Source organism: Arachis duranensis, chromosome 5, assembly GCF_000817695.3.
Source record: "Arachis duranensis cultivar V14167 chromosome 5, aradu.V14167.gnm2.J7QH, whole genome shotgun sequence".
In the NCBI taxonomy this organism is placed as follows: domain Eukaryota; kingdom Viridiplantae; phylum Streptophyta; class Magnoliopsida; order Fabales; family Fabaceae; genus Arachis; species Arachis duranensis.
This window is the reverse complement of record NC_029776.3, coordinates 49,018,103-49,030,361: the sequence shown is the minus strand read 5'-3', so window position 1 is coordinate 49,030,361 and position 12,259 is coordinate 49,018,103. Positions and strand designations below refer to the sequence as shown.

General features: G+C 34.3%; 1 protein-coding gene and 1 pseudogene across 1 annotated transcript in view; both read right to left on the bottom strand.

Moving 5' to 3' along the window:
• Window positions 1–5,558: 5,558 nt before the first annotated feature.
• On the bottom strand, window positions 5,559–7,218 carry LOC107489330 (transcription termination factor MTEF1, chloroplastic-like; annotated as a pseudogene).
• A 2,583-nt stretch (window positions 7,219–9,801) lies between these two features.
• LOC107489318 (ras-related protein Rab7-like) overlaps window positions 9,802–12,259 on the bottom strand; it is an 11,619-nt gene continuing 9,161 nt past the window's right edge. The window contains exons 4-8 of the mRNA XM_052261717.1: window positions 10,910–11,090; window positions 10,775–10,822; window positions 10,529–10,674; window positions 10,372–10,440; window positions 9,802–9,978 (exon numbers count right to left, since the gene is read on the bottom strand). The gene's annotated coding sequence lies outside the window, so the exon portion shown is untranslated. The remainder of the gene's footprint in view (window positions 9,979–10,371; window positions 10,441–10,528; window positions 10,675–10,774; window positions 10,823–10,909; window positions 11,091–12,259) is intronic.

The window sequence follows — 12,259 nt, the reverse complement described above, 5'->3', positions numbered from 1 at the left end:
CATTTTCTTAATTAAAAGTTTCGGTTCGTGAAGAGAGAACTTTTGCGTGGTCTAAGAATCTTTACAATTAGGTACTCGTTGCAAGTATAGCTCCTAAACCAACAAAAGTCCTTTCTTACAAACGCTTTGGTTGTCACAAGTAACAATCCCTTTTTAAAATTGATAACCGAGTATTCAAACCTCGGGTCGTCTTCTCAAGGAATTGCAGGGAAGTATGATTTATTATTGGTTATGGAAAATAGTGTTTTGGGTTTGAAAAAGGTTTTAAGCAAGAGAAATAAATTGCAAGAATTAATAAATTAATAACTAATAAAACTCCTGGCAAAGTATGAAAACTGGAAGTTCTATTCCAGTTGTCCTTATCGATCGTGAAAAGAATTAGATTTTTCTCCCACTAAGTTAACCTCTAACTATGAAGGTAAGTTAAGTGGATGGAATAAGTTTGGTTCCTCAAGTCCTAATCTTTCCTTGGGAAAGATTAGAGTTAGTGGAACTCAAGTTAATTCTTGGAGAATTCCAAAATTCAGTCAACGATGAGTTTGACAACTCAAGATTTACCAATTAATCAATTAAAGCCAAAAGGGAAGAGAATCTACTTGAATAAAAATACCTTCAGATGAGAAGTAACAGTAACATAAATAAAAGAAAGAAATCTTAAGTCTGAAATACCTCAATTGCATTAATAAAATAAAATCAATCCAATCATGAAAAGTCATAAGCCAAATAGGTAACATCAATAATCAACAAATAAGAGAAGTCAAAATAAAAAGATTTTGAACCTGATATGAAGATGAGATAAATCCTAATCCTAATATAAATTCTAATCCTAATCTTAATCCTAAGAGAGAGGAAAGAACCTCTCTCTCTTTAAAAACTACATCTAAAACTATGAAAAGTGAATTCTGAAAGCATGTTGAGTCTATGCATGTTCCCTGACTTTAATGTGTTTCTGGGCCAAAAACTGGGTTGAAATGCGGCCCAAAATCTCTGCCAGTGACTTTTGTAATTCTGCAGATCGTGCATGTCACGCGTCCGCGTTGTCCACGCGATCGCGTCACTCGGCGTTTTTCGTACCACGCGTGCGCGTCATCCACGTATTCACGTAGTTTGTGCAGCTTCCAATCCGCGCGGTCGCATCAGTCACGCGAACGCGTCACTCTGATTTCTTCCATTTCGTGCAGTCGCGTGAGCCATGCGACCGCGTGACTTCTCGCTGGTCATCTCCTCAATTCCTTGTGTTCCTTCCGTTTTTGCACGCTTCCTCTTCATTCTCTAAGCCATTCCTACCCTATGAAGCCTGAAACACTTAACGCACATATCAAGGCATCGAATGGTAATAAGAGAGGATTAAGATTAGCTAAATTAAGACCAAAGAAGCATGTTTTCAATCATAGAACTAAACTAGGAAGGAATTGTAAAATCATGCAAATCATATGAATAAGTGGGTGAAAAGCTTGATAAAACTACTCAATTAAATACAATATAAACCATAAAATAGTGGTTTATCAGTTCGTATTAACAAAGGCTTAATATTAAATGAGTATAGTATGAAATTAAAAGAGTAGAGGTCGGTGACACCCGAACTTTTAGTACGATCATGAGGTAATAAAAGTTAGGGTGTTACAAACATGACCTCTGCAAGTACTTGCATGCACTGATTCTTCAGCTGAAGCATGTGACCCGTTCACCTGGAAGCCATACCATAATTACGGGCGTCCCCGCACAATCATTCACATACAAAGCCCTCGGCTTGTTAACATTTATCCCTCGACACCATAATCATACTATTGTCACCCTCTCGTGACCTTTCCATAATCACAAGTGCCGATTTATCTTCTGTCTTTCTTCAGTCTTTTACTTATTCATCCTTAATAGTCAAACTATCTTCACACTATTCTCTCACCATCCACTAAGTATTTTATGGAAAGAGAATCATAAGGTTATTTAATTAAGTCGGTGTTCTCTAAATCTTTTAAAATTACTCTGTTTACTATTTTCTATTTTATTCTTCATAATACGTATAATAATATTCTTATAAAATAATATCTTTGATAAATAATATTTATAATAATAATTTACTCTAATATAAATGAGTAATTTTAAACAAATATTTAAAACAATGTTTATAATACTCTTAAAACTTATTTTATAAAACCTTATTTTTAAACTTTTATTAATTACTTTCTAAACTACGAACTTCTTAATATTTTATTTTTGACCTCAATATTTTATTGAATTATATATAAACATTCACTCTTTGTTTCATATTTATGAAAATAATCCTAAACTTTTATAAAATATTCGTTTTACCCCTGAACTTTACTTATTACCCAAATTACCCGAAAAACTTATATAATTATAATATTAAACTCTATTTTTTCATAAAAATACATTTACATCCCCCAAAAATAATTCTTTGTGACTGTTTCTTCTCTTCACAAAGAACCGAAATCCTTCTTATTTTCTTTTCAAAATATACATTTAAATCTTAATCCCTTTTTGAGTTATATAGTTACCAATTTGCCGTAACTTTTATATAATCACTTAGTCACTTAAGCCTCATCAAATTTTACTTAATCTTTAACATTGTAACAGCCCAAATTTCGTCAATGCATCACGGTTTGGGCTGCTCCTTTCTGGCCGAACTATCATCAATCACCAATTATCAAAGTTTCACAAAAATTCAACATAAACTCAAACAAATTCAATCAATAATCAATTATAATATCAATTCATTTATCAAATATAAATTTAATTGGTAAAAATTTATCAAAATTGAAATTAAAACAATAAAAATTCTGGAGAAGTTTTTCGATCCAGCTGTTAAAGAACGTCAGAAATTGTCTGTACTTTTTAGAATTTTAATTGGTCAAACTCAAGAGAAAGAAGAGCCACGTTACCGTCAACTTCTACCAAATAAAAATGACGTCAATATGTAAAGAAGAAAGATACGAACATATTTATCGGATTAAATTTTTTATTAGATTTACGGATGAAAAGAAATCAAAACCAAAAATTGATGAGCGGTCACAGTTTATATAAGAGCATTCTCTTTATATAAGAGCATTCTCGGACTCTCTTTTTCTTCAAGCTCAATTCGGTGGGGATGATTAATTGGTGATAAGTGTGATTATTGACTAGGTGTTAATTTCTGAAACTGTTGAACCAGCCGTTTAAATTATAAATATCTTAAATGAATAATTATAAAATCGAATATATTAAAACACAAGTAATAATATATATAAAATTAAATATATGAGTTATTTATATAAATAACATTAGTACTTAAAGATGAAAGATATTTGATAAAGTATTAATAATTTTAAATTCATTAAAAAATACCAATAATTATTTATATTGACAAATATCAGATTTAATAATAATAATAATAATAATAATAATAATAATAATAATATATCTATACTCAATTATAATTATAGTATGTAAAATAAATTAATAACATAATAATAAGATTATATTATTATTTATTTTAATTTGAAATTCGAAATTGACTTATCAAAATAAAACTAATAGTTAAAAATAATATTTTTTAAAAAACATCGCATTGAGATAAAAATTCGAATTGTTACAGATTCAATATCATCTAATAATCATCATTACATCAGAACACAATTCTCTCTATTTCTCTATTATTCAACAAAGATACAACTTGATCAAGTGTGAACACCATTGATTCAATCCAGTGTCTAATAATGGGCAAGGACTTGAGTCACTGTAAACATCATCTAAAAGATACATCCAAGAAAATCATGCTTAATACATTGGACAAATATTACGATACAAGATTGCGAGAAATCGAACTTTGTCATTGAACCGGTCAAGCCATTGATTTAATAGTTCAATAATCTAAATGTAATTGGACGTCAGTTTAATTAAATATATAATAAAATTATTAAAAATAAATATACAATTTTAAATATTCAAATTTAATTATTTCTTAACTAATAAAATCTAAAATTTTGTAATTTCACATATAATTTGTACATATTTTATTATTAAAAATTCACAAAATAAAAATTTTTTAAATAACTTATAAATTCTAATGAAATAATCAGTAATAAAACCATCACATTAGCAACAAAAATTTAGAATAAGAAAAATTTTAACAATAACTTCTAATAATTAAATAATTAACAACAATGAAAAACACAAACCTTTACAAAAGCTCAAAAATTCAAAATCATAACAAATTTTTAACAAAGACTTCCAATCAAGAATTCAACAAAATTATAATTTTTTCTTGGGTCACTAAAGTTTAAGAATCTTTTGAAAATGAAACAATGTGTATATTATTAATATATGACATATAGTTCACAAAGCAAGAGTTCGCATACGATTTTCTATGACTAAATTCACCATTTTAACACGGACGATTGTTGTAATATAGATAATGAAGATTACCGTCAGACTATTACTATTCTGGACCTATCACATACCTCAAAGCATGGTTTTCAATATCTGCAACATAAACAATATTTTTCTTTGCATTATAAGCGAGGCCCTAAAAACAAGAATAGAAAAAGTAATATATCATTATTGAGATGGAGGAAATTGTGGAGTAATCACATTTTCAGTTCCTCATAACGATGGCACAATCAATCTAAATCCAAAATCCAAAATTCTCAGTTCCCAAATCACCATTCTCAGTTCCTCATCAGTCGCAAGGATGAATGGAGAGGCGAGCAGAAAGACGATTTTGGCGGCGAGCCGGCGACAGAGACAAAGTAGACGAACCGCGCAGTGGCAAGGAGAGAGACGCGGGTGAGGGAGGAGCCGAGGAGTTCTTACCCTAGAGGTAAGTAACGGCGAGGTGAGCAAAAGCAAGAAACCAAAGAGGTGAGCTGATAAGATGAGCGACGTGAGCGACAACGAGGTGGGCGACACGAGCAACAGCGAGATGTCTGAATAGAGATTTCACAGCAAGGAGAATAGGGTGATTTGCTCTGATAAGGTTTTTCTCAATGAAATTTGGGGGGAGACTTGTGAGAGAAAGAAGGGGGAGGAGAGCGGGTTCTGTAGCTGTTTTTTTCCCCTCAAAACGCCGTCGTTTTAAGAGGAAGTAGCGAACCAGACCTTCAAAAAATCGAGCCAATTCATTCGATTCAACGGTTAACCGCCAGTTCGACCAATTTTTTGACTAGGTATTTGTATAACAGTTTTGGATATCAACCAGACCAGTCAAAAAATCGATTCCGGTTAACTCGGTCGAACTAGCTGAAATATTAGTGTCATCTAAGTACATACAAATGGCTGAAATATTTCACAAACAACCTTCAGCATAGTTTCAGACAGTGAATGCCGGAGAAAATTAAGCAGGTATTATTAACAAAGATTATATCTTTTCTTTCATAATCACCAAGACAATCAAAAAGGCACATATTATAAAGATTATATCATGAGCAAAACTATTAAAAGATACGTTTTCGGCTACAAATGGAGGAAGTGGAAGGAATCCATTTGATCATGGCTCTTCTTATCAAATAACATGCAGCCCTCTTATCTGTATAACACAAAAAGTATGGATTTAAATGACCAAGCTTTCGTTGCACTTTCAACATTTTCTCGAAAATTATGTCCGATGAAGCCATGCCGACCCACTCTCCATCCACCACCATTTGATGAGAAAGCATGCTGTGAACGGTGAAAATTGCATGGTTAGAGAGAATCAAGCTCTCATCAACCTTTGTTGAGTGAGTCCAAGAGTGAAGGGAGAAGAATCTAGAGAAGAAAGTGAGAGAGATGAAACAAGAAAGAAAGGACCAATGAAGAATCTGTTAGGTCAGTTGGAAATGTGAATGAGAGAAAGAGAGAATTGGGGAAGATGAAAATTTGTGATTGATTCATCTACTTTTCTGCATTACATGCTTGTCTTATATAATTACACAAGAGCAGCAGTTCTCTAACAATCCAATAAACTGACTGCATTAACTTTCTATATTGAGCTAACACCTAACTAACTCAATCTGCCTAACTAACTTTGCCAGCTGCCAATTCTAACTGACTTATAACTGACTAATACTAACAGCAGCAATGGATCAAATAATAAGTTCAGCTCCCAAAGTCCATTAACTCAGGTTACATGAACAATTCAAAAATCTTTATGTAAACAGGTAAAACGTCATTGATTTATATCACATATGCACATACATTTTATACCTTCATGCTGTTAGTTCATAGAGAAAAAGGATGACACTTCCTTTCTCACCAAGAACCAATTTACAACAACTACCTTCCATCAAGCTTTCTTAACCGGGTATTAATCAGTGTTTCATAGAACCCACCATCATCACCCTTCAATATAAGATGCAACGGTGGTTTCACCCCATTCTCAACCAACACCTTATGCCTTGGCTTAATACTCCCTTCCAAGCCAAATTTAAAATACGGCGGAAACCGCTTCAACTCTGAAACATTTCCATTCATCTCATTCAAAAAGTACTCAACAAAGGCTTCAAATTCTTCTCTACACTGTAGGTTAACAAAGCAGGGGACCTCACAACCATGCAATTAACCTCCGATTCCGAAGAGCATTTCAAGAACTCGATCTTCGGAACGAGCGTCTCCTCCACGCTCGAAACGAGTAGCACAGTGTTCTGGCACGTGAGGGAAGTCGAACCGGCGAACCCTAATTTCATCAGGAATTTTAGGGTTGGCTTCAATTGCTCCTCCACGCTGCAGATCAAGAGCCTCGGGGTAAGGGATTCCAACGTCGTTGAGGAAGAAATCGAGGATCGGATAGAGGTCCGTGGCGGGGTCTCGGTTGAGAAGCTCAGGGAGCATGTCGAGGATTCTTCCCATTGCTCGACGGATTTGACGGCGGAGAGTGGCGTTGACCGGAGGTTAGGGTTTACTTGGAAAGATTTCTGTGGTTCACTTTGAGATTCTTGAGGTACTGAACTTTTTCCTGGAAAAAAAGGCCACGGTCGGTGGAGGAAGCAGCGGTGTTTGTTTCCCGGGAACATTGGGGTCTGAATTTAAAAGGGTGAGTTTTCAGGATAAAATAAGGGTTTTGGAAGGGTTTTGGGTTCTGAGGGAGCAAGAAGTGAAGCGAGAGTACGATTGTCGTCGTCATGGTGTTGTTGGAGCCTTGGAGGACGATGGATGATGGCGTTAACGGCGCCGTTTGTTTCTATAATCCAATTCCAGGGAATCTGATTAAACGACATGACGTTTTGACTGACCTTGCAATCTGGATTTGTGGGTTTATCCGCTCATCAGTTGTGCTGACCGATTTTTTTTGTTTTTGGTTTGTGCTGACCAGTTTTTTTTCCAGTTTTTTTTTTTTTTTTTGTGTTGATCTTGAAGAAGCGAAAGTTAAAGAAAATCGATAGTCATTAGTTGGGCTTTAAACAATGTTTTTCTAAGGCTACCAACATATATACGACTATACCCAAGAAAAAATATAAGTAAAAAACCTGTCCATACGGTTATAGCCTCTGCATATTAAGTTGAGTTATAATAAAAATCATATGAAACTTTGAGGCTGCAGCAGCAACCCACCCACTATAGTATATAATGATACGGTTTTTATTTTTTATTTTTTTGTCGTGGTACTACTGTACGTCTAAACCATAATATATATTTGAGATTCTCCAAGATTTTGACTTAAAATTAATTAGTTTTTAAAAAATAGTACTTATTAGGTTTTTTAAAATGATAAACTGTGAACATATATATTCTTCCGTTTATAGATAGTGCGAAATAAAATGAAATTGTTCATATATTTCGTTATTTATAGGAGTGTGCGTCTCGTTGTTTTACATGAGCATAAAAACAATGTAGTTTTACATAGTAAAACATTCATTATCTTTTGAGTTCCTATATAACCTTTATTGACTGTTCTTTATTTACAACGAATCTTACTATAACAGCTGAAGTTTTGTTCCAAAATTTGTTATCTACATAACAATCTTTCATAAATAGATACGTTATAGTAGTTAACAATACATATAAACACCACGTTGATAGAACTGTTAGAGAATCATTAGAATTAATTTAGATCAATTAGTATCGTTTATATTTATATAGCATATATGTATATTAATTATAGGATTCTATACCTTTATTACTTTGATTTAGGCTTAATTACTCTATTGGTCCCTATAGTTTCGTGAAATTTTCAATTAGGTCCCTATACTTTTTTTCTTTTTAATTGAGTCCCTACACTAGATTTTTTTTTTCAATTAAGTCCTTCTTAGTAGTAATTGGCTTAATTTTATAGGACCCAACTAAAAAAAGAATTGGTATAGGGACCTAAATAAAAGGAAAAAAAAGTGTAGCGACCCAATTAAAAAAAATTTTGGTGCAAGAACTCAATTAAAAGGAAAAAAAGTATAGGGACCTAATTGAAAATTTCGCGAAACTATAGGGACCAACAAAGTAATTAAACCTTTGATTTATTTAGCACGTATAAATACCCCTTGTATATTGTACTTTTGATCAGACTGAATAATACACAAAACACTTTCTTTAGTTTGGTCTCTTGTGTCTAACATGGTATCAAGAGCTTAGGTTCCTTTCTTTTCCATGAGAATTCGTTCATAGCCCCGTTGTTTTTTTTCGGCAACTGTTCTTTGGCCTCATTTTTCGTTCCCTTTCGACGCTTTGGTTCGTCACCTCTGTTACTACCGTGTTCGTCTTGTCACCGTGATTCCAACGCAACCAAAATCGCCGCCATCCGCCACCGGACGGGCCGCCTGAAGACACTGCCGCCACCAGGTTCAGCTCCTCTCCAGATTCATCTTGAGCTATCAGATTGGGTCTTCAATCGAACGCTCCGCAGCCACCCACATGTCGCACTGCAACCCTTCAATGTCGACCCGACGACCCGCGTCTCAACCTGACCCGGTCCGCTTGGCTGACCCGTGAGTTTCTTCCTCCATCCATACGCTGCCACGTGTCGCTGACGTGGCCGCTGACATGGCAGATAGTCACTACAAAAAAACTTGGTAATTACAGCGGTTTTTTTGGGTTATTACGGCGGTTTGAACCGCCGTTATTACCTTGAATGGCGGTTAAGAAAAACCGCCTGAATTCTAAGCGCCATTTGGTTATTACGGCGGTTTTTAAAAAACCGCCACAATTCCCATGGTTAAAACGGCGGTTTTTTAACATGTTAAAACGGCGGTTCAAAACCGCCGTTATTTCCGGATAAAACGGCGTTTTTTTGGTTGGTTAAAATGGCGGTTCAAAACCGCCGTTATTTCCGGATAAAACGGCGTTTTTTTGGTTGGTTAAAATGGCGGTTCAAAACCGCCGTTATTTCCGGATAAAATGGCAGTTCAAACCGCCGTTATTTCTGGATAAAATGACATTTTTTTAGTTAGTTAAAATGGCAGTTCAAACTGCCGTTATTTCCAGATAAAACGGCATTTTTTAATTGGTTAATACGACGTTTAAAACCGACATTTTTACCGAATTAAAATGACATTTCATATTTTTTAAAACGGCATTCATGAACTACTTTTACTAAATAAAAATGACATCTTTTATCGTTTAAAAAGGCATTTTTAACTATTATTTTTACATTAAACAAATAATTTTTTGTTTAAAATTTCACAATAACAAAAAATCATAACCCATAAACAAAATATTACACAACTCATAAATAAAGTATCAAATATAATATATAATTTTTTAGTATTAGAAATCAAAAGTAATAACTTCTATACAGCAAATCATATCCACTAATTATTACTTTGAGAAGTATTAGCATAGGCATGCCAGAAAAAAAAAAGCTCAAAGGATATGAGCTGTGAGCTAAAAAGTTGATTTCTGGCATCATAACATTTCTGATAGCATTAGCATGAGCTTGAAAAAGTAACCCACCAAAATTCCTAGTCTCCAAAGAACTTTCTTTAACTTTCCACTGCTTTTAAGCCTCTTCAAATTCTTTTCGTCCCAAATCAGTAGAGCAGAAGTAATAATTAGTATGAGGAAAGGAAAATAAGACTTTACCTGCAAAACAAAAATGAATGATGGAACCAACCTTTCATTATTTTCTACTTACATCAAGTCATATATATATGGCCCTCCTCAAGAGAAAAAGAAAGGAAAATAAAACAAGTTCAAAAGATCAAACAAAGACATTAGGTATAAATGAGAAGGTGGTGACGAAAAAGGATAAAAGTACAAAACTAATATCAAGAAACAAAGCAATTTAAGAGAATAAAATATTAGGTATAAGGCCAAAAAATTGTTTTATACCTCGCTACACACCCAAATGCTTTGGCCTTTAAACATGGATAAGCATAGCCCAGTTTTTCCATGTGCCAAAAATTAATTTAATTATGAAGAATGAGGAAGCAAGCATCAAACTCCTAATCCTTGATAAAGGAATCACAATTTTACCTGTCTCTCTGTTCCAAGAAATCTAGGCATTAGAAAATCAAAAAGGGACCACAAGTCCATGATGTTATTCTGCACACAAAAAAAAAGAGGTAGTGTGTTTATTTAATTAGTCATGATATGTTTACCTTTAATGAGAACAGAAAATCACCACACTAACCTGTATTGGAGTCCCACTCAATATCAAGTGGTGTTGGGCTTTTAACTGCTTTATAGCAAGTGTAACTTTGGACTTAGCATTCTTGATTATATGCCCTTCATCTAAAATGCAGTAATTCCACAGAAGCTGTCCCAAATAATCGATGTCTTTACGGACAACATCATATAAAATTTCATAAGCTTGAAACGTTTCAAAAAGCTCTAGAATAAGACCCAGAAACATACCATAACATAATAGTCACCTTACCTGCCCTTGTAATGTACTTGAGGCACACCATGACTGCCACCAAGAATTCTGCACAAGCAGAGGGAAAAGATTGAAAAGAAGCAAGGTACACAAACCGAGCCAAGAGAAAATACAGAGGTCAAAACTAGCACTCACTTGTACACTTGCCACTCGTATGGTGGTCCATAATTACATCCTTTACTACTTCTATGCTCAAATTTTAACGCAACCTGGGAACAAAAGTTTAACGTATGGTGGTCCAGTTCTCTCATTCAAATTTCCACCAGAAAGATGTCGACCAACATATACTTGACCAAATCCACCCTTTCCAAGTTTTCTTTCTAATTTATACAAAGGGGAACCAGTAACCACCTACTTGAATCTATGCCAGTGACAAAAAGATTAGTACACAGGTATCAATTAAACAAAAGTATGGTAGGTTCCCTCTAGAAGCACACCATTCCCTAGCTTTCTTCTCAGTCACTTGCAACAAGTTGAATGAGATTTCAACTTCAAAACTATGCATATTAATCTCAAAGGCCCAAACTCTTTTTAATACCTTTCTACTGTTCCCACCATCTACATCAACCTTGTTCCCAAGTAACACAAAGGGAAATGCTTCATGATCATTCAAATCTGCCTGAGGCCAAACACCAAAACATATAAGATATAATCTTCATGTATTGCTCATTTAGAAAGGTGCTAAATAGTACACACCTGCTTAATGAACTCATCATGCCAATTGTTTAGTGTGTCAAATGTGTTGTGTGCATTTACATCATACACCAAAACACAACAATCTGCACCTCTATAAAATGCAGCACCTAAACTATTGAACCTTTCTTGTCCTGTTGTATCCCAAATCTGCCAAAAGAGTCTCATTTATTGTTTTGACCAAAATAAGAATGTGTTAGTTAAAAGTAAAGTTATCAGAAATAACTTAAAATTACTGACCTGTAAAGTGACGAGTTTATCATCTACTTGTAGCTCCTTTGTGACAAAATCAGCACCAATTGTGGCTTTATAATGCTGGCTGAATTTTCTATAAACGTACCTAAATTCAAAATTAAGGTTCCACGGTAATACTATACTATGCTATATATGCATTTCTTTTTTGCATGTTTAGTGCCAAACACCCAATAAAGGGAAAATACTAATTTAGAAGTCAGCTCGAGGTACAGCAGAGCTCCACACCTTAATCTATGGTGTGTAGAAACTCCACTGTTGAAAATACATAAGCATAAGGTCTATGCATGGCCGAATGGCCAGCCTCCCAATGATCTAAGAACTAGATGTCCAAAGATGAAAATACAATAGAAAAAGATCCTATATATAGAGAACTAGTAGCCTAGGGTTTACAGAGATGCGTAAATGACATAAAAATACACTTCCGAGCCCATTTGGTGTGTGATTGGGCTGAGCATTGAAGCATTTTCGTGTAGAGACTCTTCTTGGAGTTAAACGCCAGCTTTTATGCCAGTTTGGGCGTTTAACTCCCATCCTTGT